This window comes from Oncorhynchus gorbuscha, linkage group LG24 (assembly GCF_021184085.1).
Source record: "Oncorhynchus gorbuscha isolate QuinsamMale2020 ecotype Even-year linkage group LG24, OgorEven_v1.0, whole genome shotgun sequence".
Classification (NCBI taxonomy): Eukaryota; Metazoa; Chordata; class Actinopteri; order Salmoniformes; family Salmonidae; genus Oncorhynchus; species Oncorhynchus gorbuscha.
In genome coordinates this window covers 13,877,604-13,901,641 of record NC_060196.1, presented here as the reverse complement: position 1 = coordinate 13,901,641, position 24,038 = coordinate 13,877,604, and the positions used below count along the sequence as shown (strand labels likewise).

General features: G+C 42.6%; 1 pseudogene; it reads right to left on the bottom strand.

Moving 5' to 3' along the window:
* Window positions 1-20,582, bottom strand: part of LOC124013305 — a 121,469-nt pseudogene extending 100,887 nt beyond the window's left edge.
* Window positions 20,583-24,038: the final 3,456 nt, after the last annotated feature.

Here is a 24,038-nt window from a genome sequence, read left to right as displayed (position 1 = left end):
GGTTCTATTCAAGCTCATTCAGGTTGGCTGTTAGGCACTTTTGAAATGAGTGCTCTCTACCTTGGAATTGATGGATGGATGGATGGCTGGTGGGAGCCTGTGCCAAACGGACACAGAGCCAAAACATGTCTCTGGTGGTTCAGGGAGGGGAAAAAAAGGCATCATTGTTGTTCATTCTAGCCTCCCACAGTGGTGGGTTCTGGGTCTATTCAGCTCTCCGGCTCTGAAGACGGACACACACATCTCGGCAGCAGAGGCTCCAGAGGTGCTTGGGACACAGGGGTTTGTTTGTGCTTCCACTCAGGGGTCTGCTATTGTCTGTACCTGTGGCTTGTTCCTTTGTTGCCGACGGGAAACGCATGGGGAAGAATTCAATGCACTCACATGACATTCATTTTTAGTGTTGGCACTATGAAGAGAAGGTGAAGGTGCACAGTACTGGGAGAGGAGAAAAATGACGCGAGAAAAAAAAGAAGTGAAATGCTTCAAATAGTTGAATGTTAAATATATTTTTTACAAAAACGTTCAACGTCTTTTGAAAGCCATTATCTTTATTTCTTCTGGCAGGTTCCCAACTCTGACGGATCAGTGAGGCTCTCCTGAGAATCTGGTGAATATATCCAAGACTATGAAACCTGTTTTTCTTTTATTTTAAATGTCGCGTTGCATTCATGCACTCCAATTATGACAATGCAAATAGGACCAATGGGATGGTAAATAAGAAGCGAGTGGGAAGAAAAACGTTTCGCGAAAATAGAGAGTAAAACTTTTGAAATTCCAAAGCAATCTTCATGTAACAGTAGTGGTTCTGTGAATTACACTTATGTGGCTACTAACCTTATCTGAAACTCAAAGACGCATTTTGGCTCAGTGGACGAACACAGTCCGGCGGGATGCCTTGGCTTTAGCTCAACGGGCTAATACAGTCTTGTGGTGGGTTCTTGGGTATTGAACTGCTTTCTACCTTAACATCCTGTCAGACCATTAGAGAACAGTGTCCTTGTTGCAGGAAGCAGACTTTAATTTACACCGCAGCAGAGAGACAGATAAGCAATTGATGAGGAAGTAACAGTGACTTCTTATCAAGGTTGTAGAAACGTATTTTGTACTTGGACCAGGCTTCTAGACTTTCGGTCTGTTCCAAGATGAAAACTATTTTTCGGCCTTGCTGTTATTTTGATGGTTTTACCGCTAATTGTATGTCTAAATGGTCTCTGTGTCGAATGAGCAGAATTACGCATTAGGTTTCGCCTTTAAATAAAAAAAACTAAATCCTCTCTGATTGGACTGTCTTCACATGTGGATTTTATTGCTTTCAAATTAATCCCAGCTCTTTTTCACTCTTTAGGTGTTAGCTTTGAAGTGTCATCCTCTGTTATGCCGACAACAACTGCGATTCGCATAAACGTCTTGTCAAGTGACAGCTACAGATTATATTTTTTCAATACACAAGAAAAACCTCATAACATCAAAATAACCTCCTCTGAATCTGACCACAAGACTTAACAGTCCTTTGATGAACATGCCGTATGATATGCCTCTCTGGTGAGGTATTCATCTAGTGTCATAACGAAAACAGGCAATCTGTACGAGAGCTAAAATGAGACGCATCAGAGAAAGGTGCCCGCTGCTGTGATTCTCTGATGACGATCTGCCCGTGGTGGGCTGTGAAGCGTGACCTTACTGGAGCTTTGTGACCCAAACAGTTCGCCCTGATAAACCATCTGGGGCTGCAGCGCTGCACCATCCACATCCCCACTCTGGGGAGGCAGGGAACTGAACCGTGAGCATGTTGCCTCATGTTGCCTCTGTGTGGCACAGAAGATTCAGGTCAACGCTGGAGCATGTTGAGCTGAATAATCGCCATTCAAAAAACATAATGGACCGATAATTGTCTCGGCCAACTTTCACACATTTCTCTCTCAGTTTTGGTTCTGCAGGTAGCCGGAAAATATAACATTTCCGACATTCCCGCAGTGCCCTGTTTATAACTAGAAACAATGTGACCTTATTAAGGCATATGAGGACTTAGTTCTGCACAGGTTTAAACCCTCTGAGCAACTTCAAGGTGGTCAAAATGTGCAAATGCAACAAAAGAGGCAGAGACGATACCACGAGAAATATTCCATGAAGGCAACACAACCATTTTCGGGGGCTTGTGTACGCCCCTGCATAGCCTCGAAAGAGCCGGCTCTCTCTCATGCCTGTTTGCGGTGGCTCTTTCAGAGATAGTTTTTCAGTCAAAACAACCACTTAAAACAGAGAAATCCACACAAGTGGCCGCTCAGATTATTCAGCAGCACGTGAAAAGCCCTGTGCCGCTGCATGAATTATTAGCCCACTTCACACTTTGCGCCCATTGTTTTCTTTCCCCGTTGTGGAACGTTTCTGAGAAGCACCGACCTTGCTATACGAAACAACGAGGGCTCAAATTGTGTAACATTAACACTCCCTGTAACGGATCTCCTCTTCGTCTGAGGAAGAGTAAGAAGGACCGGACCACTAAGCAGCGTGGTAAGTGTCCGTCATCATCTATTGACTGAACGCACAAGACAAAATCGCAAAGTGAAATGGAAGAAACGAAACAGTTCTGCAAGGTGACCCTAAACAGAAATGAACCACCCACAAACAAGAGTGGGAAAACAGGCTACCTAAGTATGGTTCTCAATCAGAGACAACGATTGACAGCTGCCTCTGATTGGGAACCATACCAGGCCAAACACATAGAAATACCAAACATAGAACAAAAACATCGAATGCCCACCCCAACTCACGCCCTGACCAACCTAAAATAGAAACATACAAAAGGAACTAAGGTCAGGACGTGACACTCCCATACTGTATGTCTCATCTACGTAAGTGTGAAACAGGAAATGTAAATAGATAAGGAATAGTAAACTACTTTTCTTAGATGCAACAAAATGGAGACTGACAATAAGAGAACAAGCTACAATGGCGGACTATCGCATGTACAGTACATGTATTCCGGTATGGCACGTACCCAATAAATAAGGAATCGTATACTACTTTTCTAGGATGCAATAAAACAGAGACTGAAAAGAGTGTTTTCAGTCTGTAAAGCTGAAGCGTTACAGATTCCAAGATAGAAATGTAAAGTTCATTTCCAATTGTTCTCCACTAAAGCGGGAACATTAGATTTGACACACATTGTAAAGCTGAACCTTCATGATGCAGAATGAATAGGGCCCTAAAGAGAACCAGCAACAATGGCACAGAAGACTATCGCTCATATGGTGTCCCAGTATGGTACGTACAGTATCCCATTAGACTAGGAATAGTACAGCAAACAGCTTTTTTGTCAGACGCAATAAAATCAATCAAATGGAGACTAAAGAAGAGAACAGTCATTGGCACAGGAAATATACGTACATTCCGGAAGAAAACAGAAAGTGCTCTGTTTATTACAACCATGTCTAGTGGCTACCAGAGGTTACTGGACCAAATTCACATCCTTCTTTTGACCACTGTATGCACCATTTTCGTGACGTTGTCAGCTAACCCATTTATGGGTTGCGTCTCAAATGGCATCCTATTTCCTATACAGTGCACTATTTTTGACCTGAGCCCTATGGGATAGGGTGCAATTTGGGATGTCATACAAGTCTTCAGTGGTCAAAAAATATATGTTTTTCCAATGATAATCATAACAATCATATCTTAAATTGTCCATTTATTTTACCGTATGTTACAAATATGGCCCTTTCTTTTGAAGGGCTTAAAGGAATATTCCACCCAAAACTATCTTTCGGTATTTGTTTCATCAATCCATTGCTAACATAGTCCCAAAAAGTTTAGCTTGTCAGCAATAAAGTTTTAAAGATATGTCATTTTCAAAATACAGAAAACATTCTGAATGATGCATACATGCATAGTACGGGGATGATTTCTGTTTTTAAAGTGATCAAAGCCAACCCCACCTGTTTTGCCCAATAAATGCACACAGGTCTTTAAAAAAAATGATATACAGTACCGGTCAAAGTTTGAAACACCAACTCATTCAATGGTTTGTCTTTATTTTTTACTATTTTCTACATTGTAGAATAATAGTGAAGACATCAAAACTATGAAATAACACATATGGAATCATGCAATGACCAAAAAAAAGTGTTACAATTTCAGATTCTTCTTGGCATTCTCTCAACCAGCTACACTTGGAATGCTTTTCCAAAAGTCTTAAAGGAGTTCCCACATATGCTTTTTCCTGCACTCTGCAGTCCAATTCATCCCAAACCATCTCAATTAGGTTGAGGTCAGGTGATTGTGGAGGCCAGGTCATCTGATGCAGCACTCCATCACTCACCTTCTTGGTCAAATAGCCCTTACACAGCCTGGAGCTGTGTTTTGTCAATGTCCTGTTGAAAAACAAATTATACTCCCATTAATTGCAAACCAGATAGGATTGTGTTTTGCTGATGAATGCACCCCCACATATCACACCTCCTCCTCCATGCTTCACGGTGGGAACCACACATGCAGAGATCATCCATTCACCTACTCTGCATCTCACAAATACACAGCGATTGGAACCCAAAATCTCAAATTTGGACTCATCAGACCAAAAGACAGATTTCTACCGGTCTAATGTCCATTGCTTGTGTTTCTTGGCCCAGGGAAGTCTCTTCTTCTTATTGGTGTCCTTCAGCAATTTGACCATGAAAGCCTGATTCATGCAGTCTCCTCTGAACAGTTGATGTTGAGATGTGTCTGTTACTTGAACTCTGTCAAGCATTTATATTTTGCTGCAATTTCTGAGGCTGGTAATTCTAATGAACTTATCCTCTGCAGCAGAGGTAACTCTGGGTATTGCTTTCCTGTGGCGGTCCTCATGAGAGCCAGTTTCATCGTAGCATTTGATGGTTTTTGTGACTGCACTTGAAGAAACGTTCAAAGTTCTTGAAATTTTCCGCATTGACTGACCTTCATGTCTTAAGGTAATGATGGACTGTCGTGTCTCTGCTTATTTGAGCTGTTCTTGCAATAACATGGACTTGGTCTTTTCCCTTTTAAATAGGGATATCTTCTGTATACCAACCCTACCATGTCACAACACAGCTGATTGGCTCAAACTAATTAAGAAGGAAAGTAATTCCACAAATGAGGCACACCTGTTAATTGAAATGGATTACAGGTGACTACCTCTCTCTTGAGAGAATGCCAAGAGTGTGCAAAGCTGTCATCAAGGCAAAGGGTGGCTACTTTGACGAATCTCAAATATACAATATATAACTTTTTTTGGATACTTCATGACTCCACATGTGTTATTTCATAGGTATGATGTCGTCTCTATGTAGAAAATAGTCAAATAAAGAAAAACCCTTTGAATGAGTAGTTGTGTCCAAACTTTTGACTGGTACTGTATGTATATACTGAACAAAAATATTAACGCAACATCTAACAATTTCAAAGATTTTACTGAGTTACAGTTCATACTGTATATGGAAATCAGTCAATTGAGATAAATTAGTTAGGCCCTAATCTATGGATTTCACATGACTGGGATGAGGCGCATCCATGGGTTGTTCTGGGAGGGCACAGGCCCACACACTGGGGAGTCAGGCCCAGCCAATCAGAATGAGATTTTCCCCACAAAACTCCTCAGCACACCCCACCACTCCCCCCCACCCCCTCTCAGATGATCCCACAGGTGAAGAAGATGGATGTGGAGGTCCTGCACTGGCATGGTTACATGAGGTCTGTGGTTGTGAGGCTGGTTGGACAAATGCTCTAAAATGACGTTGGAGGCGGCTTATGGTAGAGAAAATAAGAGTTAATTCTCTGGCAACAGCTCTGATGGACATTCCTGCAGTCAACATGACAAATGCATGCTCCCTCAAAATTAAAGATGTGTGGTATTGTGTTGTGTGACAAAACGGAACACTTTAGAGTGACCTTGTATTGTCCCCAGCACAAGGTACACCTTTGTAATGACCATGCTGTTTAATCAGCTTCTTGATATGCCACACCTGTCAGGTGGATATCTTGGCAAAGGAGAAATGCTCATGAACAGGGATGTAAATAATTTTGCGCACAACATTTGAGAGAAATAAGCTTTTTGTCCGTATGGAACATTTCTGGGATCTTTTATTTCAGCTCATGAAACATGCGACCAGCACTTTACATGACAAAACGTATGTGTACACCTGCTCGTCAGACATCTCATTCCAAAATCATGGGCATTAATATTGAGTTTTTAGGGGCTAAACAAACAATCTGTCTAGGAGTCAGCCCAGTTATGTACTGTTCCAATATCCCCAGCATCTCTCCACTGTGTGAATATCCCTGTAACAAATGACCCTCTAGGGCATAAATCAGCAGACCTCTTCCTCAGCCCCAGACCACACTCAGCGTCTCCATAATCCACTCATCATAAAAGAGGAGAAAGAGGGACTGAAAAATAGGGATAAATCTTGTGGAAAATAGAAATACCAACTCACCCCCCCCCCCACGAACACACACACACACACGTAGGCACTACAGTGTGAGAGGACTAACTCACGAGAAGCAATGAGAAGAAATGAATACATTCTGAATAATGAACAATCTGAATAATGAATACTCTGAATAATCTCTTACCTTTTAGTGGTTTAATAAATTGATAGTAAAAGTTTCTCGCAAGATTAAGTAGGAATCATGTGTCTGGTGTCTTTTCCCAACCCATTTAAACAATTCATACTAACCTGACCCTTATCATTACTCTAAGGATGATTATCAAATGTCACTTTTCTCCCTTAAATAGTGCACTACTTTTGACAAGGGCCCATATGGATCACACAGTATAGGCAATAGGGTGCCATTTGGGATGCATGCTTTAATTTCAGTACATACAGTATTTCATTGATATTGAAGTGAAAGTTTGGCCCAACTGTATATGACAGTATACTAATGAATTATGTAGAATGAGCCTTTGGTCATGTATCACGACCGGTTAGAGCTCTCTCACTGTTCCTCGGCAGCTACAAGGTATTAATTAAGCCTTATCTTCTGAATATTAAACAAATGAAACTGCCCTTTTGGTGAACCACATATTTTAACTTTGAGAATACTGCCAAGTGTGAGGATTTCTCCTTTGATCATTAATACATGAGCTTTTGAACAATATTCCTCCATCTGACACTTTAGTGTTTTGGCCTCTCTCTAGACATGTTGGCCCCATAAGATGAACATTTGATGGTTTAATGGGCTGTATATGAGTGACGATGGCAAGACACAGACAGCGTTATCTCCGTTTATGTCTTTAGAATTAGTTCAAGTCAGAGCAGGGTTTGATAAAGTGATGAATCCTATCTATTTAAAGACATGATGAAGTTATATCTGTCCAATTTGGGAAATGTGAGAGCTAATGTGTTGGAAAAATTGTGTGGGTGTAGAGCGTTTGTATATTTGGGAAAGAAGACTCAGCCCTAATTTATATGCTCTCTGTCACCTTCGGCCGCATGGCAAATGGCTCAACAAAACACAAAGGACAATGTCCAAGGTCCAATCAGCCCGTCCACCCATCAAGGGGCCAAAATATATATATTTGTCTCTCCACGATCCAGAGGACTGACTCCTGGAATGTGTGATAGAGTACTCCTCCAGCAGCCATGTCTGGTATCTAACTGAAATGTGCCCCTTAAGGAGGACTCTAATGCTATGGATGCATGATCGCTGTGGTTACTTGTATCAGCTAAGAGTGAACTCTGAATTACTCTATGTGAAGGGGTTTTATTGCTATCGCAGGAATTCTGTCTTACAGTGGGGAGAACAAGTATTTGATACACTGATGATTTTGCAGGTTTTCCTACTTACAAAGCACGTAGAGGTCTGTAATTTTTTATCATAGGTACACTTCAACTGTGAGAGACGGAATCTAAAACAAAAATCCAGAAAATCAAATTGTATGCTTTTTAAGTAATTCATTTGCATTTTATTGCATGACATAAGTATTTGATACATCAGAAAAGCAGAACTTAATATTCGGTACAGAAACCTTTGTTTGCAATTACAGAGATCATACGTTTCCTGTAGTTCTTGACCAGGTTTGCACACACTGCAGCAGGGATTTTGGCCCACCCCTCCATACAGACCTTCTCCAGATCCTTCAGGTTTCGGGGCTGTCGCTGGGCAATACAGACTTTCAGCTCCCTCCAAAGATGTTCTATTGGGTTCAGGTCTGGAGACTGGCTAGGCCACTCCAGGACCTTGAGATGCTTCTTACGGAGCCACTCCTTAGTTGCCCTGGCTGTGTGTTTCGGGTCGTTGTCATGCTAGAAGACCCAGCCACGACCCATCCTCAATGCTCTTACTGAAGGAAGGAGGTTGTTGGCCAAGATCTTGCGATACATGGCCCCATCCATCCTCCCCTCAATACGGTGCAGTCGTCCTGTCCCCTTTGCAGAAAATCATCCCCAAAGAATGATGTTTCCACCTCAATTCTTCACGGTTGGGATGGTGTTCTTGGGGTTGTACTCATCCTTCTTCTTCCTCCAAACACAGCGAGTGGAGTTTAGACCAAAAAGCCATAATTTTGTCTCATCAGACTACATGACCTTCTCCCGTCAATCCACTGGATCATCCAGATGGTCATTGGCAAACTTCAGATGGGCCTGGACATGCGCTGGCTTGAGCAGGGGGACCTTGCGTGCGCTGCAGGATTTTAATCCATGACGGTGTAGTGTGTTACTAATGGTTTTCTTTGAGACTGTGGTCCCAGCTCTCTTCAAGTCATTGACCAGGTCCTGCTGTGTAGTTCTGGGCTGATCCCTCACCTTCCTCATGATCATTGATGCCCCACGAGGTGAGATCTTGGATGGAGCCCCAGACCGAGGGTGATTGAGCGTCATCTTGAACTTCTACTCTTTTCTAACAATTGCTCCAACAGTTGTTGCCAAGCTGCTTGCCTATTGTCCTGTAGCCCATCCCAGCCTTATGTAGGTCTACATTTTTAGCCCTGATGTCCTTACACAGCTCTCTGGTCTTGGCCATTGTGGAGAGGTTGGAGTCTGTTTGATTGAGTGTGTGGACAGGTGCAGTTAATACAGGTAATGAGTGGAGAACAGGAGGGCTTCTTAAAGAAAAACTAACAGGTCTGTGAGAGCTGGACATTTTTACTGGTTGGTAGGTGATCAAATACTTATGTCATGCAATAAAATGCAAATTAATTACTTAAAAATCAAATAATGGTATTTTCTGGATTTTTGTTTTAGATTCCGTCTCTCACAGTTGAAGTGTACCTATGACAAAAATTTCAGATCTCTACATGGTCAACGGTGGCTGGTTTGAAAATTGTTTGAAAAAACGTGACCTTTAGAAGTCAGAAATGCAATGAAGGTTGTTGTTATCTCTCTTATCCTATATACTGTCCACTGGAAACCTGTTTTACAATATTTTCTCATTTTTCTAGGCATCTCTTTCTTAATGCTTTTTCTTGTAACTTAACTTTAGGATCTTTATACTTGTATTATGACTGCTATGATGGATGTCAGTATTGTCGCTACCATGCTGTGTTGTCATGTGTTATGTTGTTATGTTGTGTTGCTACCATGCTGTGTTGTCATGTGTTGCTGCCTTGCTATGTTGTTGTCTTAGGTCTCTCTTTTATGTAGTGTTGTGTTGTCTCTCTTGTCGTGATGTGTGTTTTGTCCTATATTTGTATTTGATTAATTTATTATTCTTAATTCCGTCCCCCGTCCCCGCAGGAGGCCTTTTGCCTGGTAGGCCGTCATTGTAAATAAGAATTTGTTCTTAACTGACTTGCCTAGTTAAATAAAGGTTCAATTAAATATTTTTATACAAAATAAATGTGCTGCTGTCATGCTGTTGTTGTCTTAGGTCTCTCTTTATGTAGTGTTGTGGTGTCTCTCATGATGGGTGTTTTGTCCTAGATTTTTATTTTATTAAAAATGTTTAATCCTAGCCCCCATCCCTGCAGGAGGTCTTTTTGCCTTCTGGTAGGCCGTCATTATAAATAATACTTGTTCTTGACTGACTTGCCTAGTTAAATAAAGGTTAAATAAAACAAGAAAAAAATTGCCTTGTGCCTTAAGCTTTATGCCTTGTATTGGAATCCATTCATATTAGTTAATTAATAATACTTGCTTTGATATTCACTTCTCATGACCATTCCTTCATCTTACTCAGTTAAACACAGTCAGATACAGTGGCAAGAAAAAGTATGTGAACCCTTTGGAATTAACTGGATTTCTGCATAAATTTGTCATACAATTGGATCTGATATTCAGCTAAGTCACATCAATAGACATACACAATGTGCTTTAAACTAATAACACACAAATTATTGTATTTGTCTTGTCTATATTGAATACATCCTTTAAATTCAGAGTGTAGGAAGGAAAAGGTATGTGAACCCCATAGGCTAATGACTTCTCCAAAGCTAACTGGAGTCAGGAGTCAGCTAACCTGGAGCCCAATCAATGAGAGGAGATTGAAGATGTTGTTTAGAGCTGCACTGCCCTATAACAAACACTCACAAGAAGCATTGCCTATTCTATTCACAAGAAGCATTGCCTAATGTGAACAATGGCTCGAACGAAAGAGATCTCAGAAGACCTAAGATTAAGAACGGTTGACTTGCATAAAGCTAGAAAGGGTTACGAAAGTATCTCTAAAAGCCTTGAGGTTCATCAGTCCAGGGTAAGACAAATTGTCTATAAATGAAGATAGTTCAGCAATGTTGCTACTCTCCCTAGGAGTGGCCGTCCTACAAAGGTGACTGCAAAAGCACAGCGCAGAATGCTCAATGAGGTTAAGAAGAATCCTAGAGTGTCATCTAAAGACTTACAGAAATCTCTGGAACGTGCTAACATCTCTGTTGACGAGTCTACAATACGTAAAACACTAAACCACAAATGTTGTTCGTGGGAGGACACCACGGACAAAGCCACTGCTGTCCAAAAAAATTGTTGCAGCACATCTGAAGTTCGCAAAAGAGCACTTGGATTCTTCACAGCGCTACTGGCTAAATATTCTGTGGACAGATGAAACTACGGTTGAGTTGTTTGGAAGGAACATACAACACTATGTGTGGAGAAAAACAGCACAGCACACCAACATCAAAACCTCATCCCAACTGTAAAGTGTGGTGGAGGGAGCATCATGGTTTGGAGCTGCTTTGCTGCCTCAGGCCCTGTAGAGTGTGATATCATCGACGGAAAAATGAATTCCCACGTTTATCAAGACATTTTGCCGAAGAATGTATGGCTATCTGTCCGCCAATTGAAGCGCAACAGAAGTTGGGTGATGCAACGGGACAACGACCCAAAACACAGAAGTAAATCAACAGAATTATAAAAAATAAAAATGAAAAAGAATACGCCTTCTGGAGTGGCCCAGTCAGAGTCCTGACCTCAACCCGATTGAGATGCTGTGGCATGACCTCAAAGGAGCAGTTCACACCAGACCTCCCAAGAATATTGCTGAACTGAAACAGTTTTGTGAAGAGTAACGGTCCAAAATTCCTCCTTGACCGTTGTGCAGGTCTGATCCGCAACTACAGAAAACATTTGGTTGAGGATATTGCTGCCAAAGGAGGGTCACCGTGTCATTCTTTGTGTGTTATTAGTTTAAGCAGGCTGTGTTTGTCTATTGTTGGGACTTCAGAATCAGATCACATATTTTTACCAATTTATGCAGAAATCCAGGTCATTCCAAAGGGTTCACATACTTTCTCTTGCCACTTTAATGAATTTAACAGGTTAATTGCATAGTCTTATTATGGGTCGCATGTGATATGAAGTGTATATGATACATATATGATACATATTACCCCAATACACATTTACATCTTGGCTTTCCCATATCGGAGCTCTGCCTTTTGCCTTACACACTGGTTGAATCAACATTGTTTCCATATATCATATCACTGGAATCACGTTGAACCCAGTGGGTAGCTGTTTTATCAAACTATTGCACCTTCCAATGTTTTTAATCCTACAGTTTTGCTTTTGTATTTGATGTTTTCCTATGTGCAGTGTCCTTGGGGTGCCATGAATGACTCATTACATTCAAAAGAAGTTCTCATTAATATTGATTTCAAATCAGTGAACCAATTCTCGTTGTGAAGTTATGCAGGATTACAAATGACAAATTTAAAAACAGGAATCTTAATTTCTTCCAAAAAATCCTCTGAAAATGACTTTGCTACTTTGGCACAAAACCTAGCGAACCTCATGCTAGTTAAAGGGTGTTTAACACGATGATAGACATGTTAGTGAACACCTTGCCAGAGGTCAGTCTAAGACTGTCCTTTTCTCCCTTTGTAGCCTTTCTGAGATGAATGCACTAACTGTAAGTCAGTCTGACAAAAGAGTGTCTGCTAAATTACTCAAATGTAAAATGTAAATATTCAGTCATGTCCAGGTTTATGGACACAGGGACAAGAAGCCACGGTCTATCTTTCCAGGCATTGGAGCTGTTGATGTTTTTCCTAAAATGGGCGCCTGCCAGAAGAATCTGTTAGGTGCCACAGACTGACAACCAGCACAAACAAAATTCTCTCTTGGTAAGTTATCTTAATTGCGTCCCTCTCTCACAGAGTGCGCCCACTCGGTTCGCCATGTCAGGAATAATGCCATTCGCCCTCATGTTTTTAATTCAAACTCCCTCTTCTATTTCAATGAGTGTCATTGACTATTCATGGTTTCTGACAAAGGAAGATATTTTTTATCTCTGCCCAAAAAATGGCTGCATTTCAAATACATTAATACATTTTCTTTGCAATAGCGAGTCTACAGATGATAAACGATGGTGCGAATGGCAAAAGTATTTTTTTCTCTTTTTCAAATTTCAAGATATTTTTTTTACACACTTATTGGTGTACACTTTTTCTATACTCAGGCGAATGTATTAACTAGCCTATTTTGAACACCTCCAAGCTTATCCGTGTGTACTCTATTTGACCCCAAGGTTACTTCCTAGTGTAGGAATGGCCACCCGTGTGGACAGGCACATTGGGATATTTATTATATATTAGAAGAGAGCATTAAATCTGTGGGCGGTGAAGCCCTCTATGATAGAAATAGAAGAGGCCAGTGTGGCCATGGGAAGTTTGACTGTATGAGGCAGGCACATAGAGATGGAAAGAGAGCACACCTAATATCTTTACCATTGATCGCATTTGACCGCCTCTGTGACAGCATGGGCAATGCCATTGAGGGCTTTCCATAGAATTACTCCTAGAATTATAGGATCTCTACGTGGTTATGTCCATTTCATGCTAAAACAGCCTTTGTGGGAAGTGTGTCCTCTATCCATCTCTATGGGCAGGCTGGACATTCACAGGCTTCTACCTCCCCAGTCATCTCTAATCTGGCTGCTCCTTTTGATGAGTGGAGAGTGGGGGGAGGATGGTGTCTGAAGGTCATCTCTGGAAACCAACCAGGGGACTGATATGGGTTGAACTGCAGGCGCTCCCAGGGGAGGAAGCCTTTGGTCTCAAACCACCCAGATCTGGGTCAAAATACTTGTTTGCTTTGAACGCTTGATTGAACCTTCCTGGAGTTCCTTTGAATCTTGGGGCGATTCCATTGGTTCCATTGAACCAGGCGAGTTCAATCAAGCACAAACAGACAATTTGAAAAAGAAATGAAAAATATTTGAGCCGAGGTCTAACCACCCGAAACTGGGTTCATATGAGGCTGTTTTGAGCACATCGTGTTGAAACCACAACATTGACATAACTTCAGAGGAAATGTGCACTACTAAGGGGTTGTCTCAATGGTGTGTGTGTGTGTGTGTGTGTGTGTGTGTGTGTGTGTGTGTGTGTGTGTGTGTGTGTGTGTGTGTGTGTGTGTGTGTGTGTGTGTGTGTGTGTGTGTGTGTGTGTGTGTGTGTGTGTGTGTGTGTGTGTGTGTGTGTGTGTGTGTGTGTGTGTGTGTGTGTGTTTCTATGCGTCCATCTAAGTGTGTCATGTGCTGCTTGCCAAACTGTTCCATTGACTGTCGCTTGCGGGCCAACATTTCCTTCCACACCACCACCACAACTACAGCCAAAATGTCCCTCCTTCTCCTCCTCCCCCGGCCCACCTCCCCCTGTCGCCAGCACCACCACAACCACAGCTGGATCAATCTTTCAAACCAGCAGGCGCCACCATCCACCGTCGGCCCTCCCGAGCTGTGCCCATACCCCACTTTCTCCCTCTTATTTACGACTATGTAGAGTGGAACCGACATGGTGGAGGGAAGATGCCGAGTCGGAGAGTGAAAGAGCTCAACACACGACCCCTGTTGATCTGTGATGATCTTAAAGAAGGAAATGGAGCTTCGTCAGCCCCGTATTGACAAAGCGTCTCTGAGTAGGTGTGCTGATCTATAAGTGTCCGGCCTTTCTATAATCTTATTCAGAATGAGCCAAAAGAGAAAACTGATCCTAGATCAGCACTCCTACTCTGAGAGGCTTTCTCAATATGTACCCAGGTCTTTGTCTTGGGCTTAGGCTGCTAAAGCGATTCATCTAGTGCTAAAGCCAAACCACATTTAGCAGGTTCATTATCTCTATGGATTTGTTTAAATGGGAGACATAATGCATTACCCAATATGCACATCTCATATATCATAGACAGGACAGAGTGCTTACTGTATGTGTGTATGTTATATCGTTTACTGCTCCTTGCACTGTTTTGTTTACAAGTTGTAACATATCTATGGCCTCAACCCACTGGGCACAGACGTCAATTCTATTCCACGTTGGTTCAGCGTAATTTCATCAAATGCCGTGGAAACAATGTTGATTCAACCAGAGTGTGACCAGCGGGAAGGGTGTTGATTGAAAAATCTATTTTGAATTGTTGACATTGAAAAGAAAAGCAGCCCACTAACATGGCTCAAATCAATGTGATCAATGCCAACGTTTGGGCAGTTAGACCTTCATCAGGGTTTCAAAGGTATTGACATCCACTTAGCTTGTAGAGCTGGGAAATATTGTTGCTATGTATTTTCTCTTTCTCTTGATTACAATGGAAATTGTATGTCGTTCGGCCTTTTGCATTGTGTGATTTCCCCTCGTTTTTACGTAAGTTTTTGCTGGCTTTGTTCAGCAAATAACGCATCACAATTACTCACAACTGTTGAACAATGAGCTGACGCAACATTTCGCACACCGAAATTCGTAGGATTTTCTGCTCCTGTGTGTGTGTTTCTTTAGGTTGTACATGTATGGTGAGTGCAAACCTCCAATGATCAGCAGACAATTGCATATGCTATCTCCTTTTCACTGTAGTTTTCCTATAATAAGCCAAGTAAAGAATTGTGGCTCTTTGGATAAGAGAAGTACTATACTGTATACCAGTCTATTTCCTATCTGCTTTTCACACTCCTTTGTCGTAACATAAACAAAGAGCTTGTGCTGTTTTGTGGTCGGAAAGGTGCAAAACATTCCCCTTTTCACTCACATAGCATTGACACGTTGCACTGAGGTGGAAACATTTCAATGATGAGGCATAGCATATTTTGTCTGACACTTACCCGTATTTATATTTAGAATAATAATTGAATTAATAAAATGGTTGTCGTCTTTGTGAGACCAATGCGGAAGAGGCACAACTAGGATGTATTCTTCTATGGAAATTAAGTTTCCGTTTTTTCCTTTTTTTTGTGACCATATGTATTGGCACATTGAAAAATCCACCGGAACAAATCATATGTAAATTGGAAAAGTAGCTTGTCATTCAACGCTCATTGTCACCAAATTCAAAGATATTTTGTGCGCAGCTGTGTTCAAGTGATAAGAGATAGAAGAAAATAAACGTGTCGGGGTTTTCAGGCGTCATTATAACACAAAACATAACATCGTGGAGAAAGCTGTAACTCAAGGTCCATCAGAAGGATTGACAACGTTTGGATGGATGGTACGTATCACGTTATCGATATTTATTTTGTTATTATTAAAGGGAGGACATGTTCAATGCATCCATGTGACTGACAGTGTGGAGCTTTGTGAGCAAAACAGAAGCCATTTCTCTCCATCTCTTTTCATAGGCTGAAGTGACACATTTTCACCAATGAAATGACCCAAATCACATCACACTTCCCTGCACACATTCCAATGCGTACCTAAAAGCATTACCAAAATGTTAATTGTAATGACCCATGCAGTATCATGTGTTTTTTTCTCTCAACGTATCATGTGAGAAAACAGGTCATGTGGAACCTAGTCAAAAGAAGTGCACTGTGTAGGGAATAGGGTGCCAGTTGGGAGGTAACCACATGTGCAAGTGCTCACTATCCACTCCTCTTTCAGCCTTACCTCTAACAAAGCATTGTGAAAATGAATGGCGTGTTATAATGTTGGCCTCGTCGGATTCCTGACGAGACTTAACTTTGTTTTTGAAGACCAGAGTTACATTTACCTTCATCTGACCGGTGTTCAACGGGCCTTGTAAAAGTCGTTAAGTCAGCAATCCCATTGTGCAAAGACTCGTCCAAAAAGCACCTCTAGAATGCACTTTAAACTATATGTCACACAATCATAACCCACGGTGATACATTAAAGCATTGAAGGCCCTGGGCATAAAAGAGCACTTAAAATGATGGAGTGCCTGCTTACAACATGCTGTTTGTAAATGAATGTAATTCATCTCATCATGTTAGTTCAATTATGCCCTGAGTGTACAGGTTCAATCTACAGGAGGCACTTTAGAATAAATGTTTTTATTGTTAAAAGGGATTCAGTACTCTGACATGTCTTGCTTCAGGAATGGGACATATGAGAACAGGTCATTTTCTGGTACCAATTTATGACATCACTGTTGGATATATTTTTTTTTTTGCAGAATGTCATGTCGTTTTTCTATACTTCATTCGGAAGGTTCAGTTTCCAAACAAACAATATTTATCCGAAACATGTTGCGTCTCCTCAGTCGCTGTAACTCTCTCCCAGAAATAGAAACTATGTTCAATGAAAACCATTGATAACAGAAAACAAATAAATCTTCACATTGATTGTCTGGGTAGTCTTTTGCAGGTGACAGCAGTTGGTATATCCAGGAGAAAAGCACGGGCCCCACTGGTCAGATAAAATTCCTAGTCAACAAGTTTGCTTGTTTGGTTTGAACAAAGCCAGACTGTCACGCCCTGGCCATAGAGAGGCTTTTATTGTCTATTTTGGTTAGGCCAGGGTGTGACTAGGGTGGGCATTCTATGTTCATTTTCTATGTTTTGTATTTCTTTGTTGTTTGGCCGGTGTGGTTTTCAATCTATCGTTGTCTCTGATTGAGAACCATACTTAGGTAGCTTTTTCCCACATGGGTTTTGTGGGTAGTTGATTTCTGTTTAGTGTTTCTCACCTTTCAGGACTGTTTCGGTTCTTCCCTTTATTATTTTTTTGTATTTAGATTTCAGTGTCAATAAACAAACATGAACACGTACCGCTTTGGTCCTCACCTTCTTCCACCAACAGCCGTGCTTGAGTCTATGCTTGAGGCTCTTCTTGATCTCTTCGTGGTCATATTGTACACTCCAGGCAACAACAACAACAAAAAGTGTCAAGCATTAGTTTCCACATTATCTCAACCTACTTCGTCAATGTTATCACCGGGGGTGAAAGTAAGGTGGTGTGGGGGTGCTCTGCCGGTGAAACATGAGCCTTTCCCAATTAATACAACTATAGGCTACTACACCCTTACTGTATGTCAGCCACGTGAAACAATGTGAAGATTGACTGAAAACTGGGTGATATATGCTCCAAATGTCCAAACAGTGTTGTGGTTTGAGGAAAACACTTCCGTTTTGTCAAGGTGGAGATGAGTGGCCGAGACACTTGCAGACGAGGCGGAGACGAGTGGACAACAGTGGACGCATCAATTCAGGCTACAAGTCTAGGCCTAATGACGATCACAAAATGTCATTACAGTACACCTGGGTGTTTTGTAACAGATGTCACTTTCCAATCATAAATTTGCAGGTGCACAGTGCACTGCTGGGGTTTGGATGCTGAAATTCTTTTGTGAATGGACGAGCATGCGCAGGTAGCCCACATGAGCCACATTAAAAGGCATAGGCGGCGTGTCCATAAGGCTAAAGTCAATTGAATTAAATTGTCAAAAGGATGTGGCCTAATTAGCTTATTCCTGTCCACAGAAATAAATCAAATCCTTCAAAATAGGCTACTACACCAGAAAGCATCATTTTGGCCACAGAGGATCATTAGCTTTTTTTTTAAAGCTGTAGATTGTTTTAAATTACATAGCCTACAGTCGGAAATGCCCGCAATTTGGGCAGCGCGCACTGCTAATCCCAAATAGATGATTGTGGAGTTGTGACTGTCAGTGAAAAGCAAAGAAACACAGGCAGGCATATTGCAATATTTCAAAATACAATCATAGAAAAACAATTTGGAAAGCAAGTTTCTATTGCTGTAAAGACATGAAACGGAAACAACTCCAGTCTGTCTTTCAGTTATGAACATTTTGAACTTAATTGAGTGAAACGTTGCCCATCATATTGGAACAAGCAGAGAACATCAGCCGTATTCCCTGTGAGTATGCACATTCCCTGGCTTTGTCATTTGGTCGCGGCCACTTTTGTGGTACTGACCCAATTTCCAACTCCAGGTTAGATGGACGTCCTATTTGATTTGTGTCCCCTCTTGTCGTAGGCCGATGATATGGATCAGGCAACATCGTCATTTTTTTGCAGTGTAAAAAAAAACATTGAATCAACATGACTAGTTTGGTTGAATTTGGTTTAAAAATCCTAAAATGATGTCTACACATAATAGGGGTTTCAAGGTTTGATTAAAAGTCTTCACCCGGTAATGGATCGTTTTTATATGGCAGAAGATGTATTATTATAAACAGCAATGAAAAGTTAGACCATTATTTTCAATTCATTCCAACTATATCATTCTTACCCATATACTCTTCAAACCTACCTGGCAGTTTTCCCGCACCAACTGATAAGAATGGATTCTGTTATGCAGGTGAGTGAGGACCCAAAAGCGACTTAACAGAAACAGAGTTTATTTAAGTCCAAACAGAGATAACATAATCCTCAATCCTTTACAGGAAATGTCCAAACGGGGAAAACAGAAATCCTCTAGTTGTTGAGGGGAATTGCAGGATAAGCGGCAACAGACTGCAGGTCCCTTCGGGTAGGCGCGGGCCGTAGAGGACAGAGACACCTGCTCACACGCAGCATCTGATGATAAGGCAAAACACGACAGGACGGAACAAGAACACAGCAAACAGCAAACAAGAATCCGACAAGGACAGAGGCAGAATCCGAGAGAGAAATAGAGACCTAATCAGAGGGCAAAATAGGGGACAGGTGTGAGAGAGTAAACGAGGTCGTTAGGAGAATGAGGAACAGCTGGGAACAGGAACGGAACGATAGAGAGAGAGAGGGAAAGAAACCTAATAAGACCAGCAGGGGGAAACGAATAGAAGAGAAAGCACAGGGACAAGACATGACAATATATGACAATACATGACAGGATTCATTGATCGCTGGTCCATATTCATCCAGGTTTTGTCGTGCACAGTAGTTATGATGGCGTTTGAGCTGCAATTGCAGATTCGGCTCCAAAGACACTGACTGTGTAGATAGATAATGATCCTAATATGGATCTTCTGATGGGGAGATGATGCCTCTGTGATGATTAAAGAGAGACTGTCATTTCATCGGCTCTACAGAATGCCTTGAGTATCGTGGACAGTCTGGTTTCTAATGTGGGGCCTTGTTTGACCTCTAATCTGAAGGCAGCCAGTATGGAGACCATGTTCAGTAATATGGGGCCTCATTGAGTTCTGATCTGATCCGAAGTCAGGGAGTATAGTATTATTCATGTCATTTAGATGCACTATTGTAAAGTGACTGTTCCACTGGATGTCATAAGGTGAATGCACCAATTTGTAAGTCGCTCTGGATAAGAGCGTTTGCTAAATGACTTAAATGTAATGTAAATGTAATTAACATTAAGTCATAAACAGTTCTGTAATGTGTTTCTCAAGGCACACACACACAGTACCCGGAGGGGTAGGTCCCGAGTGGACAGCCATACCCTCTGCCCGACCAGATAGCGAGGAGCCAGAGTCCGGTGGAGGTCCAATTGTTGATGATACCTGGAGGTGGTCTTGAGAAGAGCCACCCTAGCTCTTTTCCAGGTACGCCGACAGTGGCGGACGAACATCTGGGCTGAAGGTACGTTGACCTCAACTTCTTGCTCTGGGAAGAGTGGGGGCTGATTCCCCTTTCTAATGCTCCATGGGGTTAGTCCAGTAGCTGAGCAATGGAGAGTGTTCCTGGCGTATTCCACCTAGACCAATTGCTGACTCCAGGTGGTGGGGATACTGGCAACCAGACGCCGGAGTGCCGTCTCCATATCTTGATTGGCTCGCTCCAACTGCCCTTTAGATTGGGGATGAAACCCAGAGGACAGGCTGGCTGACGACCCAATAAGGGGGACCAGGGGCCAGGGGCGATGAGGGACCAGGGGCGATGAGGGACCAGGGGCGATATGGGACCAGGGGCGATGAGGGACAGGAAGTGGCTGTAGGAGGCCAGACGGAGCTTGCCGCAGAGTCTTGCTTTGAGCGCATACCATGCGTGCGGCGACGAAGGCCGAGACATCAGGAAACATGGTGGGCCACCAGAAGCGTTGACGAAGGAAAGCCAGGGTCCGACGAGTACCAGGATGACAGGTAAACCTGGAGGAGTGAGCCCATTCAAGGACCTGAGACTGGACCGCATCAGGCACAAACAGATGGTTAGCCAGTCCCCCCCTCCCCAAGGTCCGACTGGGAACACTGAGCCTTGCGGACCAGAGCCTCAATTCCCCAAACAACAGAAGCCACCAACCAAGAGGCAGGGAGGATGGTCTCAGAGTCAGAGCGAGTGGCAGTGGAACTGTATAGATGGGAAAGAACCGATGCTTCAGGTCCACAAAGGCTTTGTTGACAGCTGGAGACCATGTAAACCGTACTTTGGGAGAGGTGAGTGCAGAGAGGGGGGCCGTCAGGGTGCTGTGACCCCGAATGAAACGGTGGTAGAAGTTAGTAAAACCTAGGAAACATTGCAACTGCACCCTGGACGTGGGTTGAGGCCAATCCACCACTGCTTTCCCCTTTCCAGAATCCATCTGGACATTTCCCTCGGCGATGACATATCCCAGAAACGAGATGGTAGAGCGGTGGAACTCACACTTCTCGGCTTTTACGAACAATTGGTTCTTCTAGAGGCGCTGAAAGACCTGCCTGACATGCAGAACATGTTCTTGAGCAGACTGGGAAAAAAACAGGATGTCATCAAGGAACACAAACTGGTGTAGCATGTCACAGAGCACATCGTTTACCAGGGCCTCGTTTACCAGGACCTCGTTTACCAGGGCCTCGTTTACCATGGCCTCGTTTACCAGGGCCTCGTTTACCAGGGCCTGCTATAGGGACAATCCAAAAGGGGTAGGCAAGAGAATGGTCGTGGACAGGCAAAAGATCAAAACCAGTTCAGAGATCCAGAGGTACAGAATGGCAGGCAGGCGGAAATGGAGTCCAGAAAAACAGGCAAAGCTCAAAACCGAGTTGACTAGTAAAGAGAGTAGAAAAGCAGGAGCACGGAAAAAAACACGCTGGTTGACTTGAACATACAAGACGAACTGGCACAGAGAGACAGGAAACACAGGGATAAATACACTGGGGAAAATAAGCAACACCTGGAGGGGGTGGAGGCAATCACAAGGACAGGTGAAACACATCAGGGCGTGACACACACACACACACACACAAACACATGCTTACACACACATGGACACATGGTGCTGAGGTGCTGAAGGTCCAATGATAAGTCATACCATACAAGCCAAACACCAAATTCTCATATATACAGTGTACACTAAGCATAGGGATGCAGAGATGTCCGTGACAAGACCTTGTCACACGCACACACAAAAACACACACACAAACACATGCTTACACACACACACAACCCTTCGTCAGCAGTGTGCACTAAGAATACAACGATGCACACAGCAAGAGTCCACACACGCGCGCACACACACACGCACACCCTGTTCTCTGGTGGTGGCGATAGATCACATAACCAAAGCCTCTCTCCACCCCCTCATTCCTTGTATGGGTCTGATTCCCGGCATTTCCTCCAAATTTTCCAGACGGCATGACGGGCGGCAGCCAGCGAGGGAGAAACGCTTGGCCATTGGGTTGGTGCCAGAGACTGGTTCTCATGTTTTACCACATAAACCCATTAGGCAACTCATTCATTACCAGTTATAGGCCTATATGGAGAGGAGAGGAGACGAGAGGAAACAAGGCGAGAGGTGAGGCGAGGCGACCAGGCGACCCAAAGACACTCAACTGTCCTGGCCTGACAGAAGTCTGAGCCCAGGACTCATTTTATTTCACTGGATGTCTCCATCATCTGGCCAGCCCTGGTCTGAGACGAAAGAGAGAGAAAGAAAGAAAGAAAGAAAGAAAGACAGATGTTTACCCACCACCTGCCCTGGTCCATGGGTCCATTATGAGAAAGACAAAGAAGCGGAAGAGTTGAAACAAGTGGAACAGATGAGCAGTGGAGACTGGATCAAATGGTTCATACTGATTTACGGTCAAAGAGGCCGACATTGACCCTTCTGATTGCCTTGAACCTGGCTATTGGAAGACAGTGTACTGAAACCAGACTCCTTTCATAATCCGTGTCCCAGTTTTAAAGGTACAGTTTACAGGGACACACTGAATACCAGGAAGTAGAGTTAACTTTCTTATAAGGAATTCGAATTCCTTATTAAAATGTCTTGTTCACAATTAAAACATTTAGTTGCCTTTGAGATCTAGGGTCTTGGCAAAATAATGTATTATACAACTCTTGGACAATACTACAGTAATTTGAATGAATTTCATGCCTTTTTTTGTCCTCTGACATATTTTACCGTTCAATAGCAGACCTGGGTTCAAATACCATTTGAAATAATTTCAAATGATTTATGTGGTCTTGATTGAGCTTGCCTGACACAATGGAACCAATATAATATTTGCAAAGTGTAAACTTGCCCCATCTGGCACTCCAGGCAGACTAAAGAAAACATTAAAAGGTCTAGGAATATTTCAACTAGTATGTGAACCCAGGTCGGTTTAGTAGCACAGGGCCATTGCTTCCCTGGGAGGAGTTTACTTAGTTTCTCCTTAGTTTCTCCTCGTTTGATCTGTCATTTAGAAGGTGAACACTCTTTAATGTGACCAGAGGGAGAGGGGCATACTTTAAGAGCCTCTCATTAGGGATGACCCAAGGCAGGAGGAGTAGGAGGAGGAGGGGGGAGGCCGTCCTCCGTTTATATAAGCAGGGTCTGAGAGAGAGGAAGGTTGGAGGGAGAGAAAAACAAAGAGAGAGAACAAAGCAAAGAATAGAGATAAAGAGATACACAGAGGTATAAACTCACCCCATCATTCCCTCTATTGTTTAGTGGAGAATGCAACAATGAAACGAGAGGGAGATAAGGAGAGATACCTGTGGAGAAAGACACTATGGGACAAAGAAAGTGACAAAGAAAGAGAGGAAAAATGAGCGGAAGGGGGAACTGAAACGCTCTCACCTCAAAAATGCCCTACAGAAATACAGAGAAATAGACACAGAAATTTACATTTACATTTAAGTCATTTAGCAGACGCTCTTATCCAGAGCGACAGACAGACAGACAGACAGACAGACAGACAGACAGACAGACAGACAGACAGACAGACAGACAGACAGACAGACAGACAGACAGACAGACAGACAGACAGACAGACAGACAGACAGACAGACAGACAGACAGACAGACAGACAGACAGACAGACAGACAGACAGACAGACAGACAGACAGACAGACAGACAGACAGACAGACAGACAGCATAATTAGACCCCAACCAAATCATAAGAAAACAAAAATATAATTACTTGACACATTGTGAAGAATTAACTAAAGAACAAAACAAACTGGAATGATATTTGGTCCTAAACAGAGAGTGCACAGTCTCATAATATCTGACCACTGTGGCTGATCCTAAATTAACAAAAGCTTTGACTATGTACAGACTCA